Raw genomic sequence first — 18,753 nt, 5'->3', positions numbered from 1 at the left:
GGGTCTCATGGAGAGTGTTACCCGAGCAGGCTTGCTTCCTGTAGCACCAGCCGTCTCTCAGGCTGGAGGAGGGGCCCAGACTCCTGCTACTCGTACTCCGGAGCAGATAGCTCCTCCGATTCAGACTCCAGCAGTTCAGCCAGTTGGAGCAGCTCAGCCGGGTGTGGTAGCCCAGGCCGGTGATGGGGCAGCTATGTCTGCCGATGCCTTATGGAGATTGGATAGGTTCACCAAGCTCTTCACTACTACTTTCAGCGGTGCATCCACCGAGGATCCTCAGGATTATTTGGACAGCTGCCACGAGGTTCTTCGGAACATGGGTATTGTAGAGACCAATAGAGTTGATTTTGCTACCTGTCGACTGTCTGGATCCGCCAAGACTTGGTGGAGGGATTATTATTTAGCTAGACCAGCCGGTTCGCCTTCTTTGAATTGGGAGAAGTTCAAAGTGTTGTTTCTGGAGAAGTTTCTCCCCATAACTCAGCGAGAGGCCTTTCAGAGGTAATTTGAGCGCCTTCAGCACCATGACGGTCACTCAGTATGAGACCAGGTTCATTGATCTAGCTCGCCATGCTCTTGTCATACTTCCCACCGAGAGAGAGAGGGCGAGGAGGTTGTTGATGGTCTTATTCAGCCGATTCGTCTTCAGATGGCCAAGGAGGCCGGGAGCGAGATCACTTTTCAGGAGGCGGCCAATGTGGCCTACAGAGTTGAGATGGTTCTGTCATAGGGAGGTGCTCATGGGTCGGCTAAGAGGCCCCGTCATTCAGGCAGATTCTGTAGTACCTCGTCTGGAGGTAGAAATTCTTGTGGTAGAGGCCATCCTCCTAGGCCCTTTCAGTCCGCTCTCCAGGTCTCTCATGGTACTTCAGGCGGTCGAGGTTCTCAGACGCACTATTTTGATCAACAGCCTTACAGTGCACCACCGGCTCTCATCAGTGCACCGCCGCTTCAGAGTTTCCGAGGTGGTCATTCAGGCCGCCAGGGTCAGGCCTCAGTTTCCTCAGATACAGCATTCGGGTGGATGTTATGAGTGTGGTGAGTATGGTCACATCAGGAGGGCTTACCCGAGGTTGAGGGGTGCTCAGCTGCAGCAGCAGGGTCCCCGTCCTATGATTCAGGCACCAGATGTTCCACAGGCCGCCCAGCCAGCCAGAGGCGGGGGTAGAGGTGCTAGAGGTGGAGGTAGATGCCATAGAGGTGGAGCTCAGGCCGCCAGAGGTGGAGGCCAGCCAGCAGCCGGCCGTCCTAAAGAGGCAGTTCAGGGTGGTGGGGCCCAGCCCCGATGTTATGCTCTTCCAGCCAGGCTAGAGGCTAAGTCTTCAGATGCAGTCATTACAGGTACTATTCTGGTTTGTGATAGAGATGCTTCAGTGATATTTGATCCAGTGTCTACGTACTCGTATGTGTCCTCTTATTTTGCACCGTACCTGGTCATGCCTAGTGATCCACTGAGAATTCCTGTTTATGTATCTACACCGGTAGGTGATTCTATTATAGTCGATCGAGTTCACCGTTCTTGTGTTGTGGTGATTGGGGGTCTTGAGACCTGTGTTGACTTGTTGCTTTTAGATATGGTCGACTTCGATGTTATATTGAGGATGGACTGGTTATCCCCGTATCATGCTATCTTGGACTGCCATGCCAAGACCGTGACCTTAGCTTTACCAGATTTGCCCCGTTTAGAGTGGAGAGGGACCCCAGGTCACTCTACCCGCAGTGTTATTTCGTACGTAAAGGCTCGGCGTATGGTCGAGAAGGGGTGTTTGGCTTACTTGGCTTATGTTTGTGATTCCTGTGCTGAGGTCCCTCCTATTGTTTCTATGCCTATTGTCCGGGAGTTACCCGATGTTTTCCTTTCAAAACCTGCCGGGTATGCCACCCGACAGGGACATTGATTTTTGTATTGATTTGGCTCCGGGCACTCAGCCCATTTCTATCCCGCCATATCGTATGGCCCCACCGGAGTTGAAAGAGTTAAAGGATCAGTTACAGGACTTGCTTGAGAAGGGTTTCATTAGACCCTGTGTCTCACCTTGGGGTGCGCCGGTGTTACTTGTCAAGAAGAAGGATGGGTTAATGAGAATGTGTATTGATTACCGGCAATTGAACAAGGTAACGATCAAGAATAAGTATCCACTGCCGAGGATTGATGATTTGTTCGACCAGCTTCAGGGTGCTAGGGTATTTTCCAAGATTGACTTGCGATCTGGCTACCATCAGTTGAGGATTAGGGCATCCGATGTCCCTAAGATAGCCTTCTGCACTCGGTATGGGCACTATGAGTTTTTGGTTATGTCATTTGGGTTGACCAATGCCCCAGCAGCATTTATGGAGTTGATGAACCGAGTGTTCAGTCCTTATTTGGACTTGTTCGTGATAGTCTTTATTGATGATATTTTGGTGTATTCCCGCAGCCAGGAGGAGCACGAGCAGCACCTTAGAGTGGTTCTTCAGACTCTGAGGGATAGTCAGTTATATGCCAAGTTCTCCAAGTGTGAGTTCTGGCTGAGTTCAGTTGCATTTCTGGGTCATGCTGTATCAGCTGAGGGTATTCAGGTGAACCCAAAGAAGATAGAGGCAGTCAGGAACTGGTCTAGACCAGCATCAGCTATGGAGATTCGGAGTTTCTTGGGGTTGGCAGGCTACTATCGACGGTTTGTGGAGGGGTTTTCATCTATTGTAGCCCCGATGACCAGATTGACCCAGGAGGGTGCCCAGTTCAGATGGTCGGATGAGTGTGAGGTGAGCTTTCAGAAGCTCAAGACATCTTTGACTACGGCACCGGTGTTGGTTTTGCCCACGGGTTCAGGGCCTTATACAGTCTATTGTGATTCTTCCTGTGTTGGGCTTGGTGCAGTGTTGATGCAGGGTGGCAAGGTCATTGCCTATGCTTCGAGGCAATTGAAGATTCATGAGAAGAACTATCCAGTGCATGATTTGGAGTTGGCATCCATAGTTCACGCATTGAAGATTTGGAGGCATTATTTTTATGGCGTGGCGTGTGAGGTGTTCACTGATCACAAGAGTCTTCAGTACTTGTTCAAGCAAAAGGAGTTGAATTTGAGGCAGAGGAGGTGGTTGGAGTTGTTGAAGGATTATGATGTCACCATTTTATATCATCCGGGGAAGGCCAATGTGGTGGCCGATGCTTTGAGTAGGAAGTCAGCCAGTATGGGCAGTCTTGCTTATATTCCGGTCAGTCAGAGGCCACTTGCTTTGGATGTTCAGGCTTTGGCCAATCGATTTGTGAGGCTGGATATTTCTGAGCCTAGCTGAGTATTAGCTTGCACGGTCGCTCGTTCTTCATTATTGGAGCGTATCCGTGATCGGCAGTTTGATGATCCCCATTTGTGTGTCCTCGGAGACACGGTGCAGCGAGGAGGTGCCAAGCAGGTTACCTTAGATGCGGATGGAGTTTTGAGATTACAAGGGAGAGTTTGTGTGCTTAATGTGGATGGGCTTCGAGAGTTGATTTTAGAGGAGGCCCATAGTTCCAGGTACTCTATTCATCCGGGCGCCGCGAAGATGTATCAGGATTTGCGGCAACATTATTGGTGGCGTAGAATGAAGAAGGATATTGTCGCATATGTGGTGCGGTGTTTGAATTGTCAGCAGGTTAAGTATGAGCATCAGAGGCCTAATGGTTTATTTCAGAGGATTGAACTTCCCGACTGGAAGTGGGAGAGGATCACTATGGACTTCGTTACTGGACTTCCGTTGACTCGGAAGAAGTTCGATGCAGTTTGGGTCATTGTTGATAGGCTGACCAAGTCAGCGCATTTCATTCCTGTGGCAGTCTCCTATTCATCCGAGAGATTAGCTGAGATTTATATCCGGGAGATTGTTCGCCTTCATGGTGTGCCGGCATCAATCATTTCGGACCGGGGTACGCAGTTTACTTCGCGCTTCTGGAGAGCAGTTCAGCGAGAGTTGGGCACACGGGTTGAGTTGAGCATAACATTTCATCCCCAGACGGACGGTCAGTCCGAGCGGACTATTCAGATTTTAGAGGATATGCTTCGAGCCTGTGTTATTGACTTTGGAGGTTCGTGGGATCAGTTCTTGCCTTTAGCGGAGTTTGCCTACAACAACAACTACCAGTCGAGCATCCAGATGGCTCCTTATGAGGCTTTGTATGGTAGGCGGTGTCGGTCTCCGATTGGATGGTTTGAGCCGGGAGAGGCTCGGTTGATAGGTACGGATTTGGTTCAGGAGGCCTCGGACAAGGTCAAGATCATTCAGGATAGGCTTCGTTCAGCTCAGTCTAGGCAAAGAGCTATGCAGATCGTAAGGTTCGAGATGTAGCTTTCATGGTTGGTGAGCGGGTATTGCTCCGAGTGTCGCCTATGAAGGGCGTGATGAGATTTGGGAAGAAGGGCAAGCTTAGCCCTAGGTTCAGTGGTCCGTTTGAGATTCTTGATCGAGTGGGAGAGGTGGCTTACAGACTCGCATTCCCGCCTAGCTTATCAGCCGTGCATCCAGTTTTTCATGTGTCCATGCTTCGGAGGTATCACGGCGATCTAGCTCACGTGTTAGACTTCAGCACTGTCCAGTTGGACCAGGACTTGTCTTATGAGAAGGAGCCGGTAGCTATTCTAGACCGGCAGGTTCGTCAGTTGAGATCCAAGAGTTTTCCCTCTGTTCGTGTATAGTGGAGAGGTCAGCCCCCTGAGGCATCGACCTGGGAGTCCGAGTCCAATATGCGGAGCCGTTATCCTCATCTTTTTCCCGACTCAGGTACTTCTTTCTTTTGTCCGTTCGAGTACGAACGATTGTTTTAGAGGTGGAGAATGTGACGACCCAAAGGGTCATCACCTGTTTTCTTACTCATTCCGTGCTTCCGAGGCCTTGAAAACCTCATTTAGGGTTGCCTCGATTTGCGTGCGCAGTCCGGTCGCGTAGCCGGAAAGCTTAAATATGAATTATGTGAGAAAAATGCTAAATTTTGGTATTAATTTGAATAAATTTGACTTCGGTCAAATTTTGGGTAAACAGACCCGGACCCGTGATTTGACGATCCCGGAGGGTCCGTAGGAAAATATGGGACTTGGACGTATGCCCGGAATCGAATTCCGAGGTCCCAAGCCCGAGAAATAAATTTTTGTGTGAAATTGTGTTTATGGAAATGATTAAAGAAAATGAAAATGAAATTTGATTAAAAGACTGTGGTATCGGGCCCGTATTTTGGTTTCGGGGCCCGGTACAAGTCTTATATATGGTTTAAGCGCTTTCTGTAAAGTTTGGGTGAAATCGGACATCGTTTGGCGTGTTTCGGACTTAAAACTCTAAATTTGAAAGTTTATGAGGTTTGATCACACGAGTAAGTCCGTAGGATGTTATTGAGGTGGTGTGCATATTTGGTTTAGAGCCCCGATGTCACGACGCAATTTCCAACCCGGTCGTGATGGCGCCTCTCGTGAAGACAAGGCCAGCCAACCAACCCAAATCGTCTCTTTAACAATTATTAAACATAAATGAATAGATAAATACAGCTTAACGACATTACTAGCCAGTATTTACAACCCAACACACCGGGGTGTCACAAGTCACGAGTATCTAGAGAAGTTTAAATACAACTACAGGACCAACAATATACGGAATAAAATTTAGAAACGAAGGAAGTAATCCGGTGCCGCGAACGCTGGCGGTCACTCTGCTCAGCTACGATAGCAATACTTTCAACCAGCTCAAAACCCACTACCGGGTGAACAATACCTGCATCTGCACGCGAGGTGCAGGGAGTAAAGTGAGTACTCCAACCCAGTGAGCAATAAAAATGAATAACGGCTCAGAATATAAAATCCCACACAGGCACAGATAATGCTAACTCAAACAGTAAAATCAAGTAAACAGTAGGAACCAGTGAAACATAGCAAGAAATTCTCTTTGAAAACAATTAATAAAACAAGTATGCCCAAGTATGGTCAGTCATTGTTACCTGACCGGTCAGCCATTGTTACCTGACCCAACGCGTGTTTCAGTGCCATTGTTACCACTGGTCAGCCATTGTTACCTGACCCAACGCGTGTTTCAGTGCCATTGTTACCACTGGTCAGCCATTGTTACCTGACTGGTCAGTCATTGTTACCTGACTAAAACACGTGTGACAGTGTCACTGTTACCACTGTCCAATTCTAAATGGGTACCCGCGCTCACTGTGGGTGTGCAGACTCCGGAGGGGCTCCTACAGCCCAAGCGCTATCAACAAGGCCTGAAAGCCTGAACAGTATCAATACGAGGCCTGAAAGCCTCCTCACCTCACTCATCATGCCCTCACATAAGGCCCTCGGCCTCAATCATTCCAGAAATAGTCAACAGCCCCTCGGGCAACAGTAAAGCAATAATACTCAGCTCAAACAATAGTTCAAATATTAGTTTAAAACTCCAAGTTTGAGTAAATATGGCTGAGTTCAAGAAAACAGTGTAAATCACATGGACTGAGTTCAAATAATATTTCAAACAGTGAGGAAAACAGTGATGATAGTTCATAAAGAGTTCAAACAGTCGGCAATAAGCCCCAAATATGGCAATAAGCCCAAATCATAGTGAAAACAACAAGTCATTGCTAACACGCGGTAAAATATCATCCGGACTGGACCAAGTCACAGTCCCTAATAGTAAACGACCCGCGCNTAATTGGGCCTTCGGGATGGATATCAGTGCAGAGGTTTCTACCATTGATTCAGTTCTGGTGTTGAGGGCCTTTTCGGATGCATTTCTTGTGGTCGGGCATGTCGCCGGGCGAGGTTGTGGATTTCGGTATTGATTTGGTGCCGGGAACCGTATTGTATGGCTCCGATGCGCCGGGGTTAGGCTAGACACTTACCAGCACATGGGGTCGGTTGTGCTGATGCTACACTCTGTGCTATTTGCACAGGTCCAGGTTTCGAGTAGCAGCAGCAGCATTGGTACGGGAGCAAGCCTTCAGTCCGGTGAGACCCGAGGTAGCCTTGCAGGCGTCCGCAAGCCCGACGTCTCCCTTATTCTCTCTTTTTAGCCTGTTGCCTCATTGTATTCGAGACAAACAACTTATGTTTTCTTTCAGACGTTGTGTTTAGTATTTCTTAGCAGTTCGTGAGTATTGTGACACCAGTCTTGGGTAGAGGATTATTTTTACTACTCCGCATGTTGATTCAGTTCTATAATTAAGACTTCCGCTACTATTTAATTTCATTGTTTTATATTGTTGCCATGAATTGTTAAAAAGGGATTATGTTGTAAACGGAAAGTAATTAAAATTTAGCTTGCCTAGCTTCTACGAGTAGGCGCCATCACGACTCCCGAGGGAGGGAAATCCGGGTCGTGACAAGTTGGTATCAGAGCTCTAGGTTACATAGGTCTCACAACTCACAGACAAACTTAGTAGAGTCTGAGGGATCGGTACGGAGACGTCTGTATCTATCCCCCAGAGGCTACAGAGTTAGGAATATCTCACATTTGTTCTTTCTTGTCATGCGAATTGGTTTCTCAATGCTAATTGAAATTCTACTCTGTTCTTTCACAGATGGCGAGAACACGTGCTTCTTCATCTTCCGATCAGCAGTCCGAGCCCCAGGCAGCTCCCGCTAGGGGCAGGGGACGAGGCCGTGCTAGAGGCCGAGGTAAGGGCAAAGCTCAGCCTCGAGCAGCAGCACCAGCGGCGGAGCCTCGGGTTGACTTTGAGGAGGAGGTTCCGGCCCCAGCTGCAGCAGTTCCGGTGGGCCCAACTCAGGTCCCAGAGGGGTTTATTGCTACCCCAGTTCTTCAGGACACCTTGGTCCGGTTGGTGGGCCTCATGGAGAGTGTCACCCGAGCAGGATTGCTTCCTATAGCACCAGCCACTTCTCAGGCTGGAGGAGGAGCCCAGACTCATGCTACAGGTACTCCGGAGCAGGTAGCTCCCCAGGGTCAGATTCCAGTGGTTCAGCCAGCTATGGCAGTTCAGTCGGGGATAGTTGCTCAGACCGGCGATGGAGCGGCTATGTCCGCAGATGCCTTGTGGAGGCTGGATAGGTTCACCAAGCTCTTCACTACTACATTCAGCGGTGCTTCTTCTGAGGACCCCCAGGATTTCTTATATAGCTGCCACGAGGTTCTTCGGAACATGGGCATTGTTGAGTCCAATGGAGTTGATTTTGCTGCATTTCGCCTATCTGGATCTGCCAAGACTTGGTGGAGGGATTTCTGTTTAGCCAGACCAGCAGGGTCGCCGTCTTTGACTTGGGATTAGTTTTCAGAGTTGTTTCTGGAGAAGTTTCTCCCCTTTACTCAGAGAGATGCTTAGCGGAGGTAGTTTGAGCGCCTCTAGCAGGGTTCTATGACGGTCACTCAGTATGAGACCCGATTTATTGATCTAGCTCGCCATGCTCTTGTCATACTTCCCACCGAGAGGGAGAGGGTGAGGAGGTTTATTGATGGTTTGATTCAGCCGATTCGTCTCCAGATGGCTAGGGAGACTGGTAGTGAGATCAGCTTTCAGGAGGCGGCCAATGTGGCCCGCAGAGTTGAGATGGTTCTGTCCCAGGGAGGTGGTCGCGGGGGAGACAAGAGAGCCCGTCATTCCGGCAGATTTAGTGGTACCTCGTCTGGAGGTAGAGATTTATATGGTAGAGGCCATCCTCCTAGGCCCTTTCAGTCAGCTCTCCAGGTTTCTCACGGTACATCAGGTGGCCGTGGTTCTCAGGCACACTATTCTCATCAGCAGTCATTCAGTGCACCGCCAGCTCCTATCAGCGCACCGCCACTTTAGAGTTTCCGTGGATGTCATTCAGGTCGCCAGGGCCAGCCACAGTTTCCTCAGCCATAGCGTTCGGAGGGATGTTATGAGTGTGGCGAGTATGGTCACATCAGGAGGGCTTGCTCGAGATTGAGGGGTACTTAGTCGCAACAGCAGGGTCCCCGTCCTATGATTCAGGCACCAGATGCTCCGCAGCCAGCTAGAGGTGGAGGTAGAGGTGCCAGAGGTGGAGGTAGAGGTCATAGAGGTGGAGCTCAGACCGCCAGAGGTGGAGGCCAGCCAGCCCCGATGTTATGCTCTTCAGGCTAGGCCCAAGGCAGAGGCTTCAGATGGAGTCATTACAGGTACAGTTCTGGTTTGTGATAGAGATGCTTCAGTGTTGTTTGATTCGGGGTCTATGTATTCGTATATGTCATCCTATTTTGCCCCGTATTTGATCATGCCTAGTGATGCATTGGGTATTCCTGTTTATGTGTCAACGCCGGTGGGTGATTCCATTGTGGTCGATCGAGTCCATCGCTCTTGTGTTGTGGTGATTGGGGGTCTGGAGACTCGTGTAGATCTTTTGCATTTAGATATGGTCGACTTTGATATCATATTGGGGACGGACTGGTTATCACCCTATAACGCTATCTTGGACTGCTATGCCAAGACTGTGACCTTAGCTTTACCGGGTATGCCTCGTCTAGAGTGGAGAGGGACTCCAGGTCATTCTACCCGCAGTGTCATATCGTAGGTGAAGCTCGGCGTATTGTCGAGAAGGGGTGTTTGGCTTATTTAGCTTATGTTCGGGATTCCAGTGCTAAGGTTCCCTCTATCGATTCTGTGCCCGTTGTTCGTTATTTCCCTGATGTTTTTCCTTCAGACCTGCCGGGTATGCCACCCGACAGGGATATAGATTTCTGCATTGATCTGGCTCCGGGCACTCAGCCCATTTCTATTCCGCCATATCGTATGGCCCGCCGGAGCTGAAGGAGTTAAAGGACCAGTTGCAGGATTTGCTAGAGAAGGGTTTCATTAGACCCAGTGTTTTGCCTTGGGGCGCGCCAGTGTTCTTTGTCAAGAAGAAGGACGGATCGATGAGGATGTGCATAGATTACCGGCAATTGAACAAGGTAACGATTAAGAATAAGTATCCACTCCGAGGATTGATGATTTGTTCGACCAGCTTCAGGGTGCTAGGGTATTCTCCAAGATTGACTTGCGATCTGGCTACCATCAGTTGAGGATTAGGGCATCCGATGTCCCTAAGATAGCTTTCTGTACTCGGTATGGGCATTATGAGTTCTTGGTCATGTCATTTGGGTTGACCAATGCCCCAGCAGCATTTATGGAGTTGATGAACCGAGTGTTCAGGCCATATTTGGACATGTTCGTGATAGTCTTTATTGATGATATTTTGGTGTACTCCCGCAGCCAGGAGGAGCACGAGCAGCACCTTAGAGTGGTTCTTCAGACTCTGAGGGATAGTCAGTTATATGCCAAGTTCTCCAAGTGTGAGTTCTGGCTGAGTTCAGTTGCATTTCTGGGTCACGTTGTATCAGCTGAGGGTATTCAGGTGGACCCAAAGAAGATAGAGGCAGTCAAGAACTGGTCTAGACCAGCATCAGCTATAGAGATTCGGAGTTTCTTGGGGTTGGCAGGCTACTACAGACGGTTTGTGGAGGGATTTTCATCTATTGCAGCCCCGATGACCAGATTGACCCAGAAGGGTGCCCAGTTCAGATGGTCGGATGAGTGTGAGGTGAGCTTTCAGAAGCTCAAGACAGCTCTGACTACGACACCGGTGTTGGTTTTGCCCACGGGATCAGGGCCTTATACAGTCTATTGTGATGCTTCCCGTGTTGGGCTTGGTGCAGTGTTGATGCAGGGTGGCAAGGTCATTGCCTATGCTTCGAGGCAATTGAAGATTCATGAGAAGAACTATCCAGTGCATGATTTGGAGTTGGCATCCATAGTTCACGCATTGAAGATTTGGAGGCATTATTTTTATGGCATGGCGTGCGAGGTGTTCACTGATCACAAGACTCTTCAGTACTTGTTCAAGCAAAAGGAGTTGAATTTGAGGCAGAGGAGATGGTTGGAGTTGTTGAAGGATTATGACGTCACCATTTTATATCATCCGGGGAAGGCCAATGTGGTGGCCGATGCTTTGAGTAGGAAGTCGGCCAGTATGGGCAGTCTTGCTTATATTCCGGTCAGTCAGAGGCCGCTTGCTTTGGATGTTCAGGCTTTGGCCAATCGATTTGTGAGGCTGGATGTTTCTGAGCCCAGTCGTGTGTTAGCTTGCACGGTCGCTCGTTCTTCATTATTGGAGCGTATCCGTGATCGGCAGTTTGATGATCCCCATTTGTGTGTCCTCGGAGACACGGTGCAGCGAGGAGGTGCCAAGCAGGTTACCTTAGATGCGGATGGAGTTTTGAGATTACAAGGGAGAGTTTGTGTGCTTAATGTGGATGGGCTTCGAGAGTTGATTTTAGAGGAGGCCCATAGTTCCAGGTACTCTATTCATCCGGGCGCCGCGAAGATGTATCAGGATTTGCGGCAACATTATTGGTGGCGTAGAATGAAGAAGGATATTGTCGCATATGTGGTGCGGTGTTTGAATTGTCAGCAGGTTAAGTATGAGCATCAGAGGCCTGGTGGTTTATTTCAGAGGATTGAGCTTCCCGAGTGGAAGTGGGAGCGGATTACTATGGATTTTGTTACTGGACTTCCGTTGACTCGGAAGAAGTTTGATGCAGTTTGGGTCATTGTTTTTAGGCTGACCAAGTCAGCGCATTTCATTCCTGTGGCAGTCTCCTATTCTTCTGAGAGATTAGCTGAGATTTATATCCGGGAGATTGTTCGCCTTCATGGTGTGCCGGCATCTATCATTTCGGACCGGGGTACGCAGTTTACTTCGCGCTTCTGGAGAGCAGTTTAGCGAGAGTTGGGCATACGGGTTGAGTTGATCATAACATTTCATCCCCAGACGGACGGTCAGTCCGAGCGGACTATTCAGATTTTAGAGGATATGCTTCGAGCCTGTGTTATTGACTTTGGAGGTTCGTGGGATCAGTTCTTGCCTTTAGTGGAGTTTGCCTACAACAACAGCTACCAGTCGAGCATCCAGATGGCTCCTTATGAGGCTTTGTATGGTAGGCGGTGTCGGTCTCCGGTTGGATGGTTTGAGCCGGAGAGGCTCGATTGTTGGGTACGGATTTGGTTCAGGAGGCCTTGGACAAGGTCAAGATCATTCAGGATAGGCTTCGTTTAGCTCAGTCTAGGCAAAGAGCTATGCAGATCGTAAGGTTCGAGATGTAGCTTTTATGGTTGGTGAGCGGGTATTGCTCCGCGTGTCGCCTATGAAGGGCATGATGAGATTTGGGAAGAAGGGCAAGCTTAGCCCAAGGTTCATTGGTCCGTTCGAGATTCTTGATCGAGTGGGAGAGGTGGCTTATAGACTTGCATTGCCGCCTAGCTTATCAGCCGTACATCTACTTTTTCATGTATCCATGCTTCGGAGGTGTCACGACGATCCAGCCCACGTGTTAGACTTCAGTACTGTCCAGTTGGACAAGGACTTGTCTTATGAGGAGGAGCCGGTAGCTATTCTGGACCGGCAGGTTCGTCAGTTGAGATCCAAGAGTTTTCCTTCTGTTCGTGTTTAGTGGAGAGGTCAGCCTCCTGAGGCATCGACCTGGGAGTCCGAGTCCGATATGCGGAGCCGTTATCCTCATCTTTTCCCCGACTCAGGTACTTCTTTCTTCTGTCCATTCGAGGACGAACGATTGTTTTAGAGGTGGAGAATGTGACGACCCAAAGGGTCATCACTTGTTTCCTTACTCATTCTGTGCTTCTGAGGCCTCGAAAACATCATTTGGGGTTGCCTCAATATGCGTGCGCAGTCCGGGCGCGTAGCCGGAAGCTTAAATATAAATTCTGTGAGAAAAATGCTAAATTTTGATATTAAATTGATTAAATTTGACTTCGGTCAACATTTTGGGCAAACGGACCCGGACCCGTGATTTGACGGTCCCGGAGGGTCCGTAGGAAAATATGGGACTTGGGCGTATGCCCGGAATCGAATTTCGAGGTCCCAAGCCCGAGAAATGAATTTCTGTGTGAAATTGTTTTCTGGAAATAATTAAGGAAACTGGAAATGAAATTTGATTAAAAGACTATGGTATCGGTCCCGTATTTTGGTTCCGGCACCTAGCACAAGTCTTATATGTGGTTTAAGCACTTTCTGTAAAGTTTGGTTGAAAACGAACGTCGTTTGACGTGTTTCGGACTTAAAACTCTAAATTTGAAAGTTGATGAAATTTGAAGAAAAACTAGTGATTTTGAGGTTTGATTCATTATTTTGATGTTATTTTGGCGATTTGATCGCACGGATAAGTCCGTAGGATGTTTTTGAGGTTGTGTATATGTTTGGTTTGGAGCCCCGAGGGCTCGGGTGAGTTTTGGATAGGCCACGGATTGCATTTTGAACTTAATAAAAATCTGGTGCATCAGACCTGCAATTTTCGCATTTGCGAAGCAAGCCTCGCAAATGCGAGGAAGGGAAGAGTTTATCTGGGTCGCAAATGCGGACGACTTGTTCGCAAATGCGAAGTGTGAGCCAGTCGCAAATGCGACCATCAAGCTCGCAAATGCGATGTCTGGGCCATCGCAAATGCGATACAATTGTCGCAAATGCGAAGCCCCTGTTTTTGCCTAGTGTTCGTAAATGCGAACTATGGTTCGCAATTCCCACATTTGGTCGGGGTTCGCAATTTCGCAATTCCCATATCTGCAGCCCAGCAATTTTCATACTTAGTCGAATTTTAAGCCATTTTTCATCCCACTTTCAAAATACAACTCCTTAAGCGATTTTTCAAGAACAAGTTTCATTCCGAATCACTTGTAAGTCAATTTTTACTCAATTCTTTCAATCTTTAACATCATTTAACATGTTTCAACTTAAAATCAAAGATTTTCATGGGTGAATTTGGGGGTTTTGGGTAGAACCTAGGTTTTCTAAAAAATTGGGGATTTGGACCTCAATTTGAGGTCCGATTTTAAAACAAATTGCATATTTGAGTTCGTGGGGGAATGGGTAACCGGGTTTTTGTTCGAACCTCGGGTTTTGACCACGTGGGCCCGGGGGCGATTTCGGAATTTTTGGGAAAAACTTTGGGAAATTCATTTTTATGCATTCAAATTGATTCATTTAGTGTTTATTAATGTAATTGAGTAATTTGTGGCTAGATTCAAGCGGATTGGAGGTGGAATTACGGGGTAAAGCCATAGTTGAGGCTTGAGTTGAGTTTAAGGCATCGAGGTAAGTGTTTGGTTTAACCCTAGCTTGAGGGAATAGGAGTTGAGTCTTAATTGTAACTTGTTAATTGTCGAGTACGATGTATAGGCATGGTGACGAGTATCTATACATTGGTGTCTAGCATGACCGTGAGTCCTTATTTTGCGAATAGTTTGGTTGTTGTTATGCCTTCCATGCTAAATTGATGACTTCTATATGTTATAAAGATCTTGTGAAAGAAATTGTGATCTTTGAACTTCGTGGAGCATTGGCTCGGTTTGAGATACAAATTGTGAAGGTATATGAGATAAGTAACTCATTGGAGCATTGGCTCAAGTGATAATGTGAACTATGAGATAAAAGTGAAAGAAAGTGAAGAGTTAATGATTTATTCCCTTGCCGGGACGTTGTTGGTTATTGATGTTGTACCCTTTCCGGGTTTTTAATTGTTTGTTTGTGTACCCATGTTGTGATCTTCATTATTGTTTTATTATTCCCTTGCCCTAGTTTGTGATTGTTGATTGGGTGAGGAAGAGTGTTAAAGCACGAAGGGTGATGCCGTGCATTGTTTGTTTCTCGTGAGGAAATAGTGTAAAGCACGAAGGGTGATGCCGTGCATTATTTGCTTATTATGAGAAAAAGAGAGTAAAGCACGAAGGGTGATGCCGTGCCGTACGATGTGCCATTCCGTGCCTATTCTATTGATTATATGTGAGGAATGAGAGTAAAAGCACGAAGGGTGATGCCGTGCATGTTTGTTTATATTATTGCTTGGTGAGGATGAGAGTAAAAGCACGAAAGGTGATGCCGTGCATGTTTGTTTATATTAATCCTTGGTGAGGATGAGAGTAAAAGCACGAAGGGTGATGCCGTGCACTTGTTGATCTCCGTTCCTTATTGTTGTATGTGTTGTGCCTTTCCATTGTATTAGTCAATTTATACTTGAAATTGTTATCTCCCCACAGCATGCTTCCCCGCCCATATTGTTTTACTTTCCTTGTATTTCGATTTCGCTGTATATATATAATTGCACAGGTTTATGTGGTAGTCCAGTCTAGCCTCGTCACTATTTCGCTGGGGTTAGGCTAGACACTTACCAGCACATGGGGTCGGTTGTGCTGATACTACACTCTGTGCTATTTTGCACAGGTCTAGGTATCGAGCAGCAGCAGCAGTAGTGTGAGGGCAAGCTTCATTTCAGCGAGACCCGAGGTAGCCTTGCAGGCGTCCGCAGGCCCGGCGTCTCCTCTATCCTTTATTTTCATCTGTTATCTCATTGTAATCGGGACAAACAACTTATATTCTCTTTCAGACGTTTGTATGTAGTATTCTTAGCAGTTCGTGAGTATAGTGACACCAGTCTTGGATAGTAGGATTTTGTTGAACTTTCGCTATTTATTCAGTTTTATAAATGTTAGACTCCGCTTATATTGGATTTCGTTGCTTTTGTATTATNAGCTAAACTGCCAGGACTGAATCCTTCTACCCGAACCAAGCTAAGCAAGCTGTCAGAACTCAAGAGCCTTGCTGCACAATACCTGTAAAAGCCCATTACCTCGAACACATACGAAGAATTAATCACATCCTTACCAATACCGATTCGGTCTACTATCAAGCTATTCCATCTATCTAATTTCCCTTTTTGATTCATCATCCACTTGACATTTCTCCCTCGCTGTAGCATCACAATGCCTCAATCCAAGCTTACCACACGAGACTCGAACACAAGACCACACTGTCTAAGACCCATAGGCCACTAAATACTCTCTCAATTGTTTCCCAGAAATACCAAATTCCAGAATACTTCACTCTGAGAACTTTCTGCGAATCTAAATTCGCTTCCTTTACTTTCCAGGTATCGACACATACGATCCCATGATCAACATAAAAATATCACAAGTCTTGACATTTTCTATTGAAAACAGTGTCTTTAGTCACATACACCACCTTAAAACACCTGAGTGCTACATGTAGTTTCTTGAACACAATAAAACCATTCTCGAGAGTCATTCACTCTTATTCAAACTGCAAATACTCGGGCCACACATCAAATCACAATAGGAAACGAACGCTTAACAGCTTATCTATTAACCAGCAGACTTCTTCGTCACTACCAAGTCATATAGACACATCTCGCAGTACTAACATACTCATCACATGGATATCCAACCGCCGTTCCGGCTAATAGGGACAATACCGAACATGAAAGTTCAAAACACTTGCTCGCACAATCAGCACCTCGGTGCTCAAGCAATAGGCAAAGATCCGGCCTCAAGTCCTCCAGACTGGCCCAACATACTCACAAAGCTCACATCTCGCCCCTCGATCGGGGAATCACAAATCATCAAGGCACATATAATACTGAGCGCTCAAGTGCGCATACAGACGTGTGGAAGGAATTTCAAGAGTTGCATCTCAAGCTGAATTAAGTACGCACGATAAGAATTCCAAGAAAGTGAAGTTTTCCTAAAGGTTCTACAGCCTCTCGAGGATAAATACAGACGTCTCCGTACCGATCCGCGAGACTCTACTAAACCTGCTCATGACTCGTGAGACCTAGTAACCTAGGCTCTGATACCAACTTCTCACGACCCAATTTCCAACCCGGTCGTGATGGCGCCTCTCGTGAAGACAAGGCCAGCCAACCAACCCAAATCGTCTCTTTAACAATTATTAAACATAAATGAATAGATAAATACAGCTTAACGACAATACTAGCTAGTATTTACAACCCAACACACAACCCGACCGGGGTGTCACAAGTCACGAGCATCTAGAGAAGTTTAAATACAACTACAGGACAAACAATATACGGAAAAAAATTTAGAACCAAAGGAAGTAATCCGGTGCCGCGAACGCTGGCGGTCACTCTGCTCAGCTACGATAGCAATACCTTCAACCAGCTCAAAATCTACTACCGGGTGAACAATACCTGCATCTGCACGCGAGGTGCAGGGAGTAAAGTGAGTACTCCAACCCAGTGAGCAATAAAAATGAATAACGACTGAGAATATAAAATCCCACACAGGCACAGATAATGCTAACTCAAACAGTAAAATCAAGTAAACAGTAGGAACCAGTGAAACATAGCAAGAAATTCTCTTTGAAAACAATTAATAAAACAAGTATGCCCAAGTATGGTCAGTCATTGTTACCTGACCGGTCAGCCATTGTTACCTGACCCAACGCGTGTTTCAGTGCCATTGTTACCATTGGTCAGCCATTGTTACCTGACTGGTCAGTCATTGTTACCTGACTAAAACACGTGTGACAGTGTCATTGTTACCACTGTCCAATTCTAAATGGGTACCCGCGCTCACTGTGGGTGTGCAGACTCCGGAGGGGCTCCTACAGCCCAAGCGCTATCAACAAGGCCTGAAATCCTGAATAGTATCAATACGAGGCCTGAAAGCCTCCTCACCTCACTCATCATGCCCTCACATAAGGCCCTCGGCCTCAATCAGTCCAGAAATAGTCAACAGCCCCTCGGGCAACAGTAAAGCAATAATACTCAGCTCAAACAATAGTTCAAATATCAGTTTAAAACTCCAAGTTTGAGTAAATATGGCTGAGTTCAAGAAAATAGTGTAAATCACATGGACTAAGTTCAAATAATATTTCAAACAGTGAGGAAAACAGTGATGATAGTTCATAAAGAGTTCAAACAGTCGGCAATAAGCCCCAAATATGGCAATAAGCCCAAATCATAGTGAAAACAACAAGTCATTGCTAATACGCGGTAAAATATCATCCGGACTGGACCAAGTCACAGTCCCTAATAGGAAATGACCCCGCGCTCGTCATGGAACGCGTGTCTCATCTCAACATAGCACCAAGTTGTGCAAATCCGGGGTTTCAAACCCTCAGGACGTCATTCAAAATCATTACTCACCTCGAACCGGTGAAATCTCTAGCCCGCGATGCCTTTGCCCCTCAAACCGACCTCCACGCGCGTCGAATCTAACCAAAACCACAAGGAATACGTCACAATAGGCTAATGAATCATAACCCAATCGAAAAGACTCGAAAAATATCAAAAATCACGAAGTTGGCAAAACCCGAGCCCCGGGCCCACTTCTCGAAAAATTACGAAATTCACATCACCGGATTCCTCGTCTCGCCACGAGTCCGTACATATCAAATTTACCAAAATCGGAGTTCAAATGACCTCTCAAATCTCCATTTTAACTCTCTTAAGTTTCAAGCCCTAAACCACCATTTTTGCCCATAAATTACTTGAGTTTTCAGCTTTAATCCATGTATTAGCATCATAAAATTGAGTTTTAAGTTCAAGAAACTTACCTCAAGTCGTTCCCCCTTGAATCCCTCTTTAATCTCCACCAAGAAGCACTCAAAATCATCAACCATGGAGGAAAAATGACCCAAAATCACGGATATAAACTCACTGCCCAGAATTTTTCGGAATTACTGTTCACACGTGCGGTACTGTTCACGCGCTTAAAAAAAACCAGCAATTGCCCAATAAATTGCAGCAGTTTTTGTTTCATTAAAATGGCTCTAACTCCGTCATACAAACTCGGAATTAGACGATTCTTGTTCCTATGAGTCACAAATAATAATACGAACACAACCCTTCAATCGAAACTCAATTCGGAGCTCATTTGCTCAGTTCAATACCAATTTTGCTCGTTAAACAATTAACTCATATTTCGCGTCAAAAACCCAATCGCGACTTGCTGAAATTAGACCAAAATTTCCAGATCAGTCCTATAATTCATTATCAAAATTC

The 18,753-nt window shown here is 46.7% G+C and overlaps 1 long non-coding RNA gene across 1 annotated transcript in view; it reads left to right on the top strand.

Moving 5' to 3' along the window:
• Positions 1–18,753, top strand: part of LOC109219333 — a 71,037-nt gene that overhangs the window by 43,872 nt on the left and 8,412 nt on the right. The window contains exon 2 of the long non-coding RNA XR_002066921.1: positions 1,180–1,185. This is a non-coding gene — a long non-coding RNA (uncharacterized LOC109219333). The remainder of the gene's footprint in view (positions 1–1,179; positions 1,186–18,753) is intronic.

The sequence above is a fragment of the Nicotiana attenuata genome, unplaced genomic scaffold (genome assembly GCF_001879085.1).
Source record: "Nicotiana attenuata strain UT unplaced genomic scaffold, NIATTr2, whole genome shotgun sequence".
Classification (NCBI taxonomy): domain Eukaryota; kingdom Viridiplantae; phylum Streptophyta; class Magnoliopsida; order Solanales; family Solanaceae; genus Nicotiana; species Nicotiana attenuata.
The sequence above is the reverse complement of the archived record's forward strand: the minus strand, read 5'-3'. Positions and strand labels throughout refer to the sequence as shown.